This window comes from Petaurus breviceps, unplaced genomic scaffold (genome assembly GCF_028583685.1).
Source record: "Petaurus breviceps papuanus isolate PSGF00001 unplaced genomic scaffold, PetGlider_PUasm1.0 90977, whole genome shotgun sequence".
NCBI lineage: Eukaryota > Metazoa > Chordata > Mammalia > Diprotodontia > Petauridae > Petaurus > Petaurus breviceps.
This window is the reverse complement of record NW_027187391.1, coordinates 40,465,640-40,478,844: the sequence shown is the minus strand read 5'-3', so window position 1 is coordinate 40,478,844 and position 13,205 is coordinate 40,465,640. Positions and strand designations below refer to the sequence as shown.

General features: G+C 40.3%; 1 protein-coding gene across 2 annotated transcripts in view; it reads right to left on the bottom strand.

The window, feature by feature from the left end:
• TRAF3IP2 (TRAF3 interacting protein 2) overlaps window positions 1-11,544 on the bottom strand; it is a 72,282-nt gene extending 60,738 nt beyond the window's left edge. The window contains exon 1 of one of the 2 annotated variants that reach the window (XM_069077035.1): window positions 11,312-11,544. The gene's annotated coding sequence lies outside the window, so the exon portion shown is untranslated. The remainder of the gene's footprint in view (window positions 1-11,311) is intronic. The other variant, XM_069077036.1, reaches the window with a different exon arrangement.
• Between the last annotated feature and the right edge of the window lie 1,661 nt (window positions 11,545-13,205).

Sequence of the window (13,205 nt, the reverse complement as noted above, 5' to 3'; positions counted from 1 at the left end):
ACAGAGTGCCTGGAAAGCCAGGAAAACAGAGGATTTGGGTTGTAGCAGTCAAGAGGAATCCATTGTAGATTTTTGAGCACAGGTAGTGACCTGAGGAAAGCATTATTTTAGAAAATTACTGTTAGTGGTTTATAGGAGGAGTGATGGGTTTGAGGTAGAAGAGACAGGAAGAAAGAGAACCAGTTATAGGACTGTTGTAAAAACCTGGTACCCAAGTAATAAGAGCCTAGAGTGGGATGGGGACAGAGAAAAATAGAGGAAAGGGCAGAACCATATGCTGGAGTGTGTATTACTGGAGACACAGAAATTATTTGGGGACAGATAAAAATGTAAATTACTGTGTGAGAAACTGTCCATTCCCAAGTGAGCATTTCACCCAAATGCCTCATTGAGGTTAAAGATACTATGAACAGGCAAGCTCAAGTTTACTACCTCTTCCACAGGACAGTATTTCAGATACTTGTAGATAGCTGTCATGCCTCCTTTACCTTCTCCCTTCCCAAATGCATAGTTTTCTGGTTCCTTCAGACAACTCATATATTATATGATTTCCAGGGTCTTATTTTCCTAGTTGCCCTTCTCTGGAAACCCTCTAATTTATCACTGTTCATCGTAAAATGTAGTGCACAGAATTTAGCACATTGCCATAGAGATGGTCTGATCAGGGTAAAGTACTATGGACTATAACCTTCCTTAAAAGAGATGTCTCTCTTAATGATGCCTAAGATTGCATTAACTTTCTTGGATGCCACATCACCAAGCTGACTCATATTGAGCTAGCAGTCCACTAAACCCTCTTGATCTTTTAAACTTCTGTCTAGCCATGACTCCTCTATCTCAAACTTGCTTTTTTTTCCCCCAAGCCCAAGTATAAGATTACATTTATCCCCATCAGATATTATTATATTAGATTTCATCCAGTCTTCTAGCCTGTTGAGACCTTTTGGAATCCTGTTTCTGCCATCTGCTGTTTTAGCCATCCTCTCTAGTTTGTATTTTCATTTTTTAAAATTTACTTACTTTTAGTTTACAACATTCAATTCCACCGTCCCTTGAGTTCCAAATTTTCTCCCCCTCCCTCTGCTCCCCCCTCTCCCCTCCATGGCAGCATACAATATGATATAGGTTCTACAGATACCTTTGCATTAAACATTTGTCAAGTTGTAGAAAGGAGTTATAATTCTCCAGATTTGTATCATTAGAATTAGAATATAAGCATCTTGAAGGCAGGGATGGATTTATTCTTTATGTCTTTATCTCTAGTGCCCAGTCCAGTTCCTAGACCATAGTTCAGTTCAGTTCAGTTATTTTCATTTGTTAACAACTCTTTGTGTTGGGGTTTTCTTGGCAAAGATACTAGAGTAGCTTGCCATTTCCTTATCCAGCTTTTTAAGATGAGGAAACTGAGACAAACAGCATTAAGTGACTTGCCTGGTTACACAGCTACTAATTGTCTGAGGCTAGATTTGAACTCTGGAAAAGAAGTCTCCCTGATTGCAGGATCTGCACATTGTCCTGGGTCACCTAGCTGCTCATAGTAGGTGCTCAATAAATTCTTGTTGATTGATTGATCATTTGCTAATTTGATAAGCATTTCATCTAAGCCTTTATACAGTTAATTGATTAAAAAAAAAGACTCAGTCAGAAGACTATTGCAATAGTCCAGGAGTGAGGTGATAAGGGTATGATCCAGGATGTTGTCTATGTGAGTGGAGAGAAGGGGATATATATGTTAGATGTATACCTTAGAAGGTAGAAATAATAAGATTTGGCAGCATATTAAATAGGTGGGCTGAGCATGAGTAAGAAGTTGAAGATGATGCTATAGATGAGCCTGGATGAATGAAAGGGTTATGGTACCCTTGACAGTAACAGGGAAATTGGGAAGTGGAAAAGGTAATGAGATAAGTTTTGAGCATATTGAGTTTGAGATGCCCACAGGACATCCAAATTTGAGTTGTCCAAGAGGCAATTGGGGAGCTGAGAAAGGAGCTCAGAAGAGAGGGTGGAGCTAGAGAAATAGATCTAAGAACCATCTCCAGTGAGAAGACAGTTGAACTCTGGGAAGTTGATGAAATTACCAAGCAAGTTAGGATAGAAAGAGAAAAGAAAAAACAGACCAGCATGAGACTTGGGAGGAATCTATGGTTAATGGGAATAACTCAGAGAAAAGAGACTGAGCCAAACAGATAAGAGAAGAACCAGGAGAGACAAGTGTCACAAAAACCTAGAAAGGAGTAAGTATACATGGGAAGAGGGTGAACAGTAGTGTCAGAGAAGTCAAGAAGGATGAGTTTTGAGAAAAAGCCATTAGATTTGGCAATTAAGAGATTGCTGGTAAAATAGATAGTCTAGATAATGGTGGAAAATGTATGACATGCATGAGAAACTACTCATTTTTAAAAATTAGCAAATCTTCAGCAACAGGAAAATCATACTACTTTTTTTGGCAAAGGGTAGGATAAGCTAGTCATGTAGTAAGAGAGTCAGGCATAACCACTGGATAATTCTTTTGCTTCACAGGTATCTATGTAATGTCACAATATAACAGTATCTATAAAGTGCTTTAAGGTAAGAAAAATGATTATTAATAACCAGTGATATTGGGGAGATACAGTTTCCCCCTTTTTCTAACATCCCTGATTTCAAAAGTTTAGTCTCTTGAAGGACATTATTGATAATGAGATTGGACTAACTTTCTTAACAGTCTTGTTCAGACCAGTGTAATGGGAATGGGAATTTGAAGATCTTCCCTGCCTCTTAATAGATCTAAGGGGGAGTTTGAAGATCTTCCCTGCTTTGAAAGTAAACTCTGCCCCCAATAGGCTGAATGTAATCACATAGAGCCTGTGGTGGGAGGAGTTTGCTGAAGGGAAGCAGAGCACACAGGAAGCTGGGTAGAGCTAGCCAGCCGTTGGTGGTGGTGGGGGAGAGAGAAGGACCTCAGGTAGGGAGTCAGATAGGCTCTTGAGTAGATATTGATCTTGTATTGGAGGATGTATATGGAGGATGCTGTGGCTCTCAGCATTATTATGACTTCTGAATATCTTTGGCACTATGATGGAATTGGCTTACTGGTTTTGGGATTTGGTTTTCTGGTGTCTAAATAAATGCTTCAGTTCTATCCTCTATCTGGAGAGTTTGTTATATTTTGTGATCAAACTTCATGCTTATAGTCAGGGTCTTTATCTTGATCTTGGGTGCTGTAAATATTGCATTGGTGCTACTACTCTACCCAGGGGAGGAAGCCATTGTGCTCTAGTCAGGTTTGTGTGGGGATAAATTCTTTGAATAGCTTGAATCCCCAAGGCTGGGGATGGTCTGAGTATAGGGATAGTCTCTCTTTAACATTATGTAACTCTCAGCCTGTTCATTGTAATATTCATTCTCTCTTTAATTGTTAATAAATCAGAGTTGATTGCCACTGTCAGGAATACCCCTCTTCCAAAGGCCATATAAGCCATGAACTCATAGCCATAATTGTCTTTGATCTAAGAGAGAGATGGTCAAATATTAATAAATATGCTGGTATTATTTTTTAAAATGATTAAATTAGCCAGAAATTATGTCTCTCAAACTTTTTAAATGTCACAAAGGTTTGCAAAGTGCATTACCAATATCTTATTTGAATCTCTCAATTATCTCAGGAGGTAGGTGCCTCCTAATTTTGTAGATTAACTGAGACAGAAAGATTAACTGGGGAAGAGAATAAACATTTATTTTGCACCTAATACGTGCCCAGCACTATGCTAAACACTTTTTTTTAAAATAAATATTCACATTTGATCCTCACAACAATCCTCCAAAATAGCTGCTATTATTATCCCCATTTTATAGTTGAGGAAACTAAGGCAGACAGTTAAGTGACTTGCCCAGAGTCAAATACCTAATAAGTGTCTGAGTCTGGATTTGAACTCAAGTCTTCCTTTAATCCAGGCCCAGTCCACTAGCCACTGCACCACCTAGTTGTCTCCAGAAATCTAGATCAGAGATTTAGAAGAAAGGCCCCACCACACTGGGGTGGACCCCAAGTGAAGGGTTTACAGGAGGATAAGGACAAGCTTTGCCCAGCATTAGAAGGCATTTCTAGATGACCATATACTCATCTGTGGGAGAGAGATAATGCCCCACTCTGATGAGATCTGACTCACAGAACTAAGTATATGGGTCACAAGAGTGTCCAGTTGATAAGATATTCGATAGGATCCATGAAGAATTAAATAAGCCCTACAGAACTGGGGGTGGGGGTAAGGATCTGGACCTATGAATTTCATTAGTGTTGGCTTCTCCCAGTGAACAAACTTCATTCATCAGTGGAGATCGACAATTTCTATAATTTACTACCCTTAGAGGCTTAGTTAAGTTGGCTCCATGGATAGAGCTCTGGGACTGGATTCAAGAAGACCTGAATTAAAATCCAGTCCCAGACACTTCTAGCTGTGTGACCCTGTGCAAGTCACTTAACTTCTCTTTGACTCAGTTCCCTCAATTGTAAAATAGGGGTAATAACAGCATCTCCCTTGCAAGGCTGTTGTGAAGATGAAATAAAACAATTTTTATAAAAGCGTATGTAGTATAAAAGCGTACAGTGTATGTTGCAGGTGCTCTGTAAATGTAAATACATCCTCTCCCTTAGATGGTTTCCTGGAACGCTACAAGATTAAGTGACTTGCTTATAGCCTAGCAACTGGCTTGTCAAGGGTAAAACTTGAACACAGGTCTTCCTGACTTCAAAACTAGCCTTCTTTCCACTTCAGAATGCTACCCCTGGGGAGTTATGGGATGAAAAATTTTGGGAACCATTGAACTTGAGGCTATAACGCACATGGCTCATAATCTATAAGAAACTGATTAGAGCATACCTGTATTCTCTTGTAGTATTATAGTAAAGGTAGAGGATGAGACTGCAGAATCTTGATTTGAAAAAATGGATTTGATTAGGGCTCATTAAATTTTAATCATAAACTGAATTCAAAATAAATTGAAAACTGGTTGACAGAATACAAACAAAGGGTGCCGATAAATGGTTTTGGGGCTTCGTTAGGAGAAGGTTTCCAGGGGCTTGTGAAGCAAAGATGGGCTGAATTTCATGAAGGTGTGAAGTATCTAGAAAATAAATAGTATAGTAATTAAATGGAGTAAGAGCAGGAGTGAGGCTCCTGGATGATTAATAAGCTGGATAACTGATTCCTAAGCAATCAAAAGGGGGGAAAAAACTAGATTTCAACAGCTGCTTGAGGTATCTGATTTTTCTTTTTTTGGTCAGCAATAGATTGTAAGAGTCCTTTGGAATCTATACATCCTCTGAACAGGTAGGTGGTTCTTATGTTAAACAGGCAACACATATAGCTCAGTTTTATATAGATTTACATATGTTTCAAGATTGCTATTAGGAACATCCAAAAATCTGACCTCTGTCAGAATTTCTTAGTTTTTTTTTAATGTCTTACTTGGTTACTAGTGAGAGATTTTATAAGAATGTTTCTAAGAATAAGGGATGAAAAAAATCGTTTAAAACTCTGCTAATAAAAAATAATAAAATAAAACTGCTAATACTTAGTGCCTCTCATCCCCTCCCCCAAAGGTATGCCAACTTTATAGCACTGGTCTTCTTGGTAAATAATTGTGGAGGCCTGGTTTTGAGTGAGCTGCTTGGCCAAGAGTCAAACTCTAGTGAACAAATACTTCCAACCTTACTTGCAAAATTTCCCAGACATAGAAGTTCTTCCGTTTTGCTTGCCAAAGGATTTGAAATAAGGACAAGTGTTGGAGCCAAGGGAGCCCTAACTGCCCTTTTGAAAAAAAAAGCATGCTCTGTAATTCTCCCAATGCAATGACTTGCTTTAAATTCAATTGTTTCTTTTTGAAACTTAGAATGTGGGAGCTACAGACTACAAGGAATAAACCAACGTTTCTTTGCTAATTGACTATAAACATTCCCCCAAAAAAAGTTGAAACCATTATATGTGTTCAATTAAATTCAACAGAGCATTGATTAAGCCCTGCTTGTATACAAGGCATAATGTTAGAAAAAGCAAGACATGAAAAAGTTGTAGCTGCAGGTCCATGAGGGGGTTCTGGAAAGGTAGCACTTGAGCCTTCAAGAAAGCTAAGGACTGTAAGAGGCCAAGACAGGGAGGAAATGTCTTTCTGGCACGTGAAAAGAAAAGGCATAAAAGCAGGATACGGAAAGGTTAGTTCTGGAAAGAGCAAATATTCCAGATAAAGGAGAACATGATGAGTGGGGCAGGGAGAGGGAGAGAAGAAGAGCAAACCTCAAGTCTGGAGAGGGCCACTTAGCTGGAAGTCAGTGGAATACTGGAAATTCCTGGAGTTAGGAAATAATTTGGCAGAATAGAACCAAGCCTCCTAGGGCAAATAACTTCTATGACTAAACCTAAATGTGTGCCCGCATGCACACGCATGCATATAAACTAAGTATCTGCCAATAGGGAAAGAGGGGTTGGGCAGTGGAGCAGGTGGTGGAGAAGGCAGAGATATTGTGGCAATGCTTGGCATAAGGTCCCCAATTAGAGAGTAAGGACACAATAGCAGGGTCCCAGTCACAGACTAGGATGAAGGCTCATGAAGGCACCCACTCTCTAATCACCTTTCAATTTTCTTCTCTCCAACCTCTTCTTCAAGACTTGTGCTCATACACATCAGCACATATGCAGCCATAAGTACACATACAAGCAACTGGAGAGAGGTGAGTCTAGGCAAAATATGGAAGAAATAGTGGACTTGTGATGCATCAGCAGGTAGAGAAACAACCAGGAAGGTGAAACTTAAGGCCAATGAGCACAGAGTTCATGAGAGGGACCCTGAAGCAAAAAATTTCCTAATACAAATATGACACATCACAGAGAGGCAGTGGACTTGTGTTAATTAAAAAAAACAACAACAGATAGTTGAGTTGGGCTAGTCTCTCTCTGTTAGAATGTAAGCTCCTGGAGGGCAGAACTTCTTCCACTTTTGTCTTAGCGTCCCCAGAGCCTATTAAATACACCTTAGTGATGGGGGATGGGATCCCAATAGGTTCAGCAGAAATTATGATCTTATCTAAGACCAGAAAACCTTGCAATATCGTCTGAAAAGAATTCAAGGTCTCAGGCTTAATTGGAGTGAGAGTTGTAGAAGTTTATTGTTATGCTTCTATGAGAAGCGGGCAAGAGTCCTTTAGGGGACCTGCAAGTGAGAGGGGTACATGCTTTTACCTTTAAAGGGTAGGGCTGCCATTGTCAGAGCTGACCAGACGGGAGGGGCCTCAGTGCATAGACAAAGGTCAGAGCGGACCAAGAGGAGCATGTGAATAGATAGGTTAGATAAGATTTGGGCCAGGTCATTAAGGAGACAAAAGGCAAGGATAAAGGAGGGTGTGGGCCAGGCAGAAATGAAGAGATTAAGTAAGAACAAAGGGGTCACAGGGTGTTGCCTAGGTGGAGTGTGGGATAGGGAAAAGGGACAGAGCTCAAGAGTGGGAAAGGACAAATTGCAGTTACAACTTCACAGACTGGTTTTACAAGTTGGTTTCACAAATTGATCTAGACCCCAGGTACCCCATCATTAGGAGCAGCTAGATGACTGTAGAAACCTGAATTCAAATGCTACTTCAGACCCTGGGCAAGTCACTTTACCTCTGTTTGCCTTAATCCACTGGAGAAGGAAGTGGCAAACCACTCCAGTATCTCTGCCAAGAAAACCCCATGGACAGGGTCATGAAGAGTTGAACATGACTGAAATACTGAACAACAAAGGAGCTTAATCAATGCTAGATTGATTGATCCATTAATGCTAATAATAAAAGCTAACATTTTTATAGCATTTATTATTTGCCAGGCACTGTACTTTCTTCCTTTAAGAAGGAACACATCATTTAATGTGTCTTGATTTTGCTCACATTATTTTGCTGTTGATGCTTGGAGTGAATCTATGCTTTAAAAGGGGAATGCAAGATTTCCTGTAGCAGAAAACTAATGCAAATTCAAAGGATTCTCCTGTTTCACATTCAACAACTTGTAAAAATACAAACTTAATTTAGACCATCTAAATACAGTATTTTTTCCTTCTCTCTCTGTCTTCTCCCTCCCTTCCCCTTCTTTTTCTTTCTCCTCTATTAAAAGAAAATTCCCCAAATATTGTGAATTGTCTTTCCTTACTTTTCATTTTCAAAGACCTTGACAAACACTAACTTTCTCGGTCCCTTGGGCCTACTATCTTTCTACTATCTTCCTAGATTGGTTTCTCTTCCTGATTGCCAATTGTATGAGCATGCGCAAGTTACTGGTTATAAGTATAAGGGTTTAGAGGAGAACCATTGAAAGAGGAAATTACAAGCTATGTCACCCCAGGCAAGACATTTAACTTTTCTGAACCTGCCTACCTCAGGATAGGAAAGCAGGTTTTTTTGGTTGTTGTTTTTTTTTTTAATATTAAGTGCTAAAGTTGGTTTTGGTTTGTTTTGTTTTATTAGTTGGGGGAGGGCAGTCTAGATCTGTGATTTCATGTGTATAGCATATTCTCAGTTAAGAAAACCTTCTGCTATGAAGATCGATATGAAGTCTTAGTTGCCTGGAACTGAGAGATAAAGTGACTCTCCCATGATCACAAAGTCACTGTGTATTATAGGCAGGACATGAACCCATGGCATCCTCACATGGACCAGCTATCCAATATATCATGCTGTCTCTCAAACTGCTAATTATCATTATCTTTATTATTATCAGTAGTAGGAGTGGTGGTAGTAGTAGTAGTAGTTAGAGAAGGAGAAAGAAGAATAGTAACTCATGAATCCTGACAGAAACCCCTGGTGAAATAAGCAGCTAGGAATGTCCCTACACAGTAAGCATCTTATCCCTAAGAATATTTTCTCTCCCAAATTTTTCTGAAATTTCAGAAATTACCTTCCTGGTGGCCTGCAAAGAGGGACAGTGGCCATATTACTAAGAGTCTGACAATGCTTTCTCAGCTGGCTGATTTGGGGCTATAGAACCATAAAAATAGGATTGTAGCGTGACATTTGGGAATCAAAGCTGTCTTGGCAGTTGAGCAATATTTAACCCAATGTTTGATAATGGTACTGTAGTATTTGACTATAAAATTCAAAACCCCATCTCAAATTATGCATCGTTGAAAACTCTAGAATCCCCACACCATCTAACCCGGAAAGAAACCAAAACATCCTGAAACCTGTACCTTTCAAAGCCATAAACATGGCATGGGTTAGAAGGGGAACTGATGTCAGCCTCCATCATTCAATCAGTCAGTCAACCAATAAGCCTTTATTTGTTAAGATATGTACTGGTACTGGGATGGGCTCTGAAGATTCAAAGACAGAAGGATTTGAATGTATTTAGGGTGTCCCAACACAATCACTGCCCTCAAAAAGCTTACATTTTAATGGAAAGATAGATTATAATAACAGATAAGTTAGGCTATATACTAAATAAGTACATAGTGACTGTGGGAGGAGAGCTCTAGGAACCAGAAAAATCATAAAAGACCTCTGGAAGGGTCGGTATATCTCATTCAGCATAAGCCTATTCTGAATTTCATTTATGATGCCTGCTGGCAGTTGCCAGAAACACAAGAGAGTTGGGGGAGGGGAAAAAAAGGAAAGAAGGAAATTGTTGCCTGGATAGCATTAAGTATTCTTTGTCATCAAACAGGGATCCTAATCACATTTTGTCAACCTAGAGAGTGTACAGGATGTGTTCTGTAGTTTCCTTTCCTAGGATATTAAATGTGTCACAAACATTTATTACCCCCAGAAAAGAATAATTTCAACTGCTCTGTAATTCTGCACTTCTCAGCTGCTAGATTTGCCAATGAGTCCATTGGACAGCACTCACCTCACTTTAAGACAGTGGAAGCTATATAATGATCTTTTTTTCTGCTAAACAAAGTTCATAAAATCTTTTCTCTTTTCTATTCTAGTCCATATTGTCTGACCCTGGCCCTACAAGTCATGCCTGAACCACAAGCAGCCTTCCAGAGGACACAGTTGAGCTAGCTGTCTGTCCTGACACACCCAGCCCTAGTTACAAACGCTTTTGGTAAAAGTGGGTGAATAGATGTCTAAGCAGCAGAGAAACCTCAGTGGAAGAGGAAACAGAAAAGAAATGAAGATGTGAGTGTTTTTTTCCTTCCCTTCTAAACCCCTAAACCTGATGCCCCCTTTTCTCACTCCAACATCCATCCCTCCCATTTGCCTACAAAGCCCAGATGGGATTTCACAGTCTATAGATAGTTCAAGCATTTATGGAACACTTATTCTTTAATTCAGCAAGCATATATTAAATGCATACTGTGTGCAAGTCACTATGCTAGGTGCTGGGAATACAAAATGAAATAAACAGTTGCTACTCTCAAGGATTAGGATTCGGTGCAATGCACAATAAAAAAACCCATTTATTCTATGGAATGCCAGTGGTACCAGGCACTGTGGGAGTTACAAAAATAATGTTGCCCAGGTTGCTTATGGGGAGACATCATTAAAAGACACAAAATAATTAGGCCACTGCTAAGGCCATCCGTCATAGCTGTCCCTGATCTAATACAACTTAATTTCTTTTTGGTGGTTGTGTGCTTCTCGGGGTGGGGGTGGTCTTTCCTATGCCAGTACTAAAGAGACCTCACACAAAGTACAGAACACTGGAGAACATTAGTCTGGGGTTAGCTTCTAAGATCCAGGATAGCCCTTCTGTACAAGTTTTCCCTAAAGGTTCCTTTTTAGAGCCAGGAAATGAAAGGCTTCTTGAAGGAAAACACACCAGCCCACCAACTAATTGAAAACTGAGAGAAGCTGCCTGGCCTAAGCAAGTGTTGATTTTTCTCAGCTTTGAAAACATGGATGCAAGAAAACTTGGGAACTGTCTTCCCAGCACTGCCATTGACGTGTCCCGTGGCCCAGGGCCAGCCACTTCCCTTTTGCCAGTCTTAGCTCTCTCCTCAGGACAAATGGGGATCTGTCATCCTATTGTGGGAACACCAGGTTCCCTAAACAAATGTTTTCCCAGGCAAGATCTGAAATTTGAGAACAGAGTCCTGCTTCCCCCAAAGAGTTAATTTTTGCCTCGTTGATTGAAATTCTAAACCACCAAGTAACACTCTAGCAGGAGAGGGAAGGATTTCACTGTGCTCTTCTTTTTCTAAACCAAAGCCGGAGAAATAAAGGGTGGGGAGGAAAAAGGGGATGGGCAAAGGAGACAGGCCATTTCAGGAGACAAGGAAGAAAAACACAATTTTTAAAAATGGGTCAGTGGCTAGAAACAAGATCAGTCAGGGCAGCAGCGATCTTGAAACAACTCACCTTAGAATCAGGATGGATGAAGCCTTACAGAACCCAGGGGAGGGGAAGAGGCAAAGGGAGAAGGGTCCCTCTCTCTCTCCCTCCTTTCTCTTGTCACTTCTTACACCGTCCTCGGGGTTTGGGTTGCTCTGGGTGCAACTCTTTCTCTCTCTTTCTCTCCCTGTCCTGTCTAGTCTCAGGTAAGTTGCAGAACAGGCTTTGAATCAGGAAGTGGAAGCTGTATGCAAATCACAACTGAGAAGTAGAAAGCTCTGTCTCAGTATTTTCCTGTGGGGGAGTGAACTTACAGCAAAGTCATTTCATTTCTTAAAACCGAAACCTCTTTCATGGACTAGAAATGTCTGGTGACCAGTTAGGCTTTCTCTTCCCCTAGGCATCCAGGACTACAGAAATTGAGTGGAGGTATGCCAGTGGGACTTTAGTGGTTGTGGCAACTCCCTCTGGGTCACAGCTCTCAGGGGAAGTTCTCCTCGTTAATTGTTATTCTGGCTCGTTAATTGTTGCTGTCAATTAGTTCAGGGCTCCCAACGGGAAGAGGAAAGGGGTTTCATGGGAAAAGAGGGTGAGAAGCGATAGAATGGGAAAGAGGATTTGGAGTAAGAGGAACTGTGTTTGGATCCCTTGGAAGAGTCTTACTAGCTGTGTGACCTTGGGCAAATGCCCTCAGCTCTCTGAGCCTCAATATTATAAAATAAGGTGACTGAACCAGAGGACCATTTGGGTCCTTTCTAGCTCTAAATATGGAATCCTATAAAATGAAGAGACTCATATTGTAGAAGCTAATTTTATTAAAAACAAAACAAAACACCTTTGCTCCTTGAGTTCAGAAGGAGAATTCATTTTGAAGTTTTCCTTATTTGAGACATGGAAAAAGTCGGTGGATCTGTAGCTACTTTTCAAGCTGTTGCTCAGCTGGGGTTTCATCCTGGTTCACTTTCATAAAATTTAGTGAATTTCCCTGGTCTTTCATCAAATCCATTTAATTTCCCATCTTTTAATCAGTCAACAACTTGGTGCAGTGAGAAGCCCAGCTGGATTTAGGGTGAGAAGGCTCTGCTGCTTCTTAATTGTGTGTGATCTCTAGCAAGTCATGTTACCTCTCTGGGCCTCGGTTTCCCCAACTGTATAACTAGGGGATTGGATCGGTTAGATGACCTCTAGCTAAGGTCACTTCAAAGTCAGTACATCACCCTCCTGATGTCATTGGTCTTCTTCAAGAACAAAGAATAAACAACAAAGTCCCTTCCAGATCTAAATTTTACTGTGTCACCTGTGGCTTAGAATATATGGTTCCTTTTCCTCCAAAAGCCCATAGTTGTATGAAGTTTCTGGGATAAAGACTAGACCTGTGATTTCATTAACATAAGGAACTCCCGGGTAAGGAAATTCCTTCCACCAATGTAGGTCAGGGATGGGGGCAAATGCAAGTTGAGGTATTGGGTTTAAATGTAAGAGAAAGTAATTCTAGCTCTGGCCTTAAGTAGATACAATCTCAGATAGCCAGTCACTTCTGACCCTATTCACTTATGCTATTTAGCTTGTCCAATAAAAGGGGCCTTCCCACTCCCTGGAATTGCAAGCCCTCTTGTGCCACCCAGAGCAGTCTCAGGATTCTTACACAGCAAGACATCTCCAGCCCTTTTCTTAAGCTATGGAGATTTGGAGCCTCTATATTTCTGTATAAACCCTTTATCTTATCACATTATCCAGGTTTATATCTATATAGGTTGGACCTGTTTTGAATTCTCTGAGATTGTATTGTATCCTATTGACAGTCTAAACTGGGTTTTTCTTTGTCTTAAAATAAAACTTAGCCCCTTGATCTCCAAACTCATCATTGGGAAATCTCATTATCCTGCAAGATTAGATCTGCCTAGGTGTTCACATCTCATCA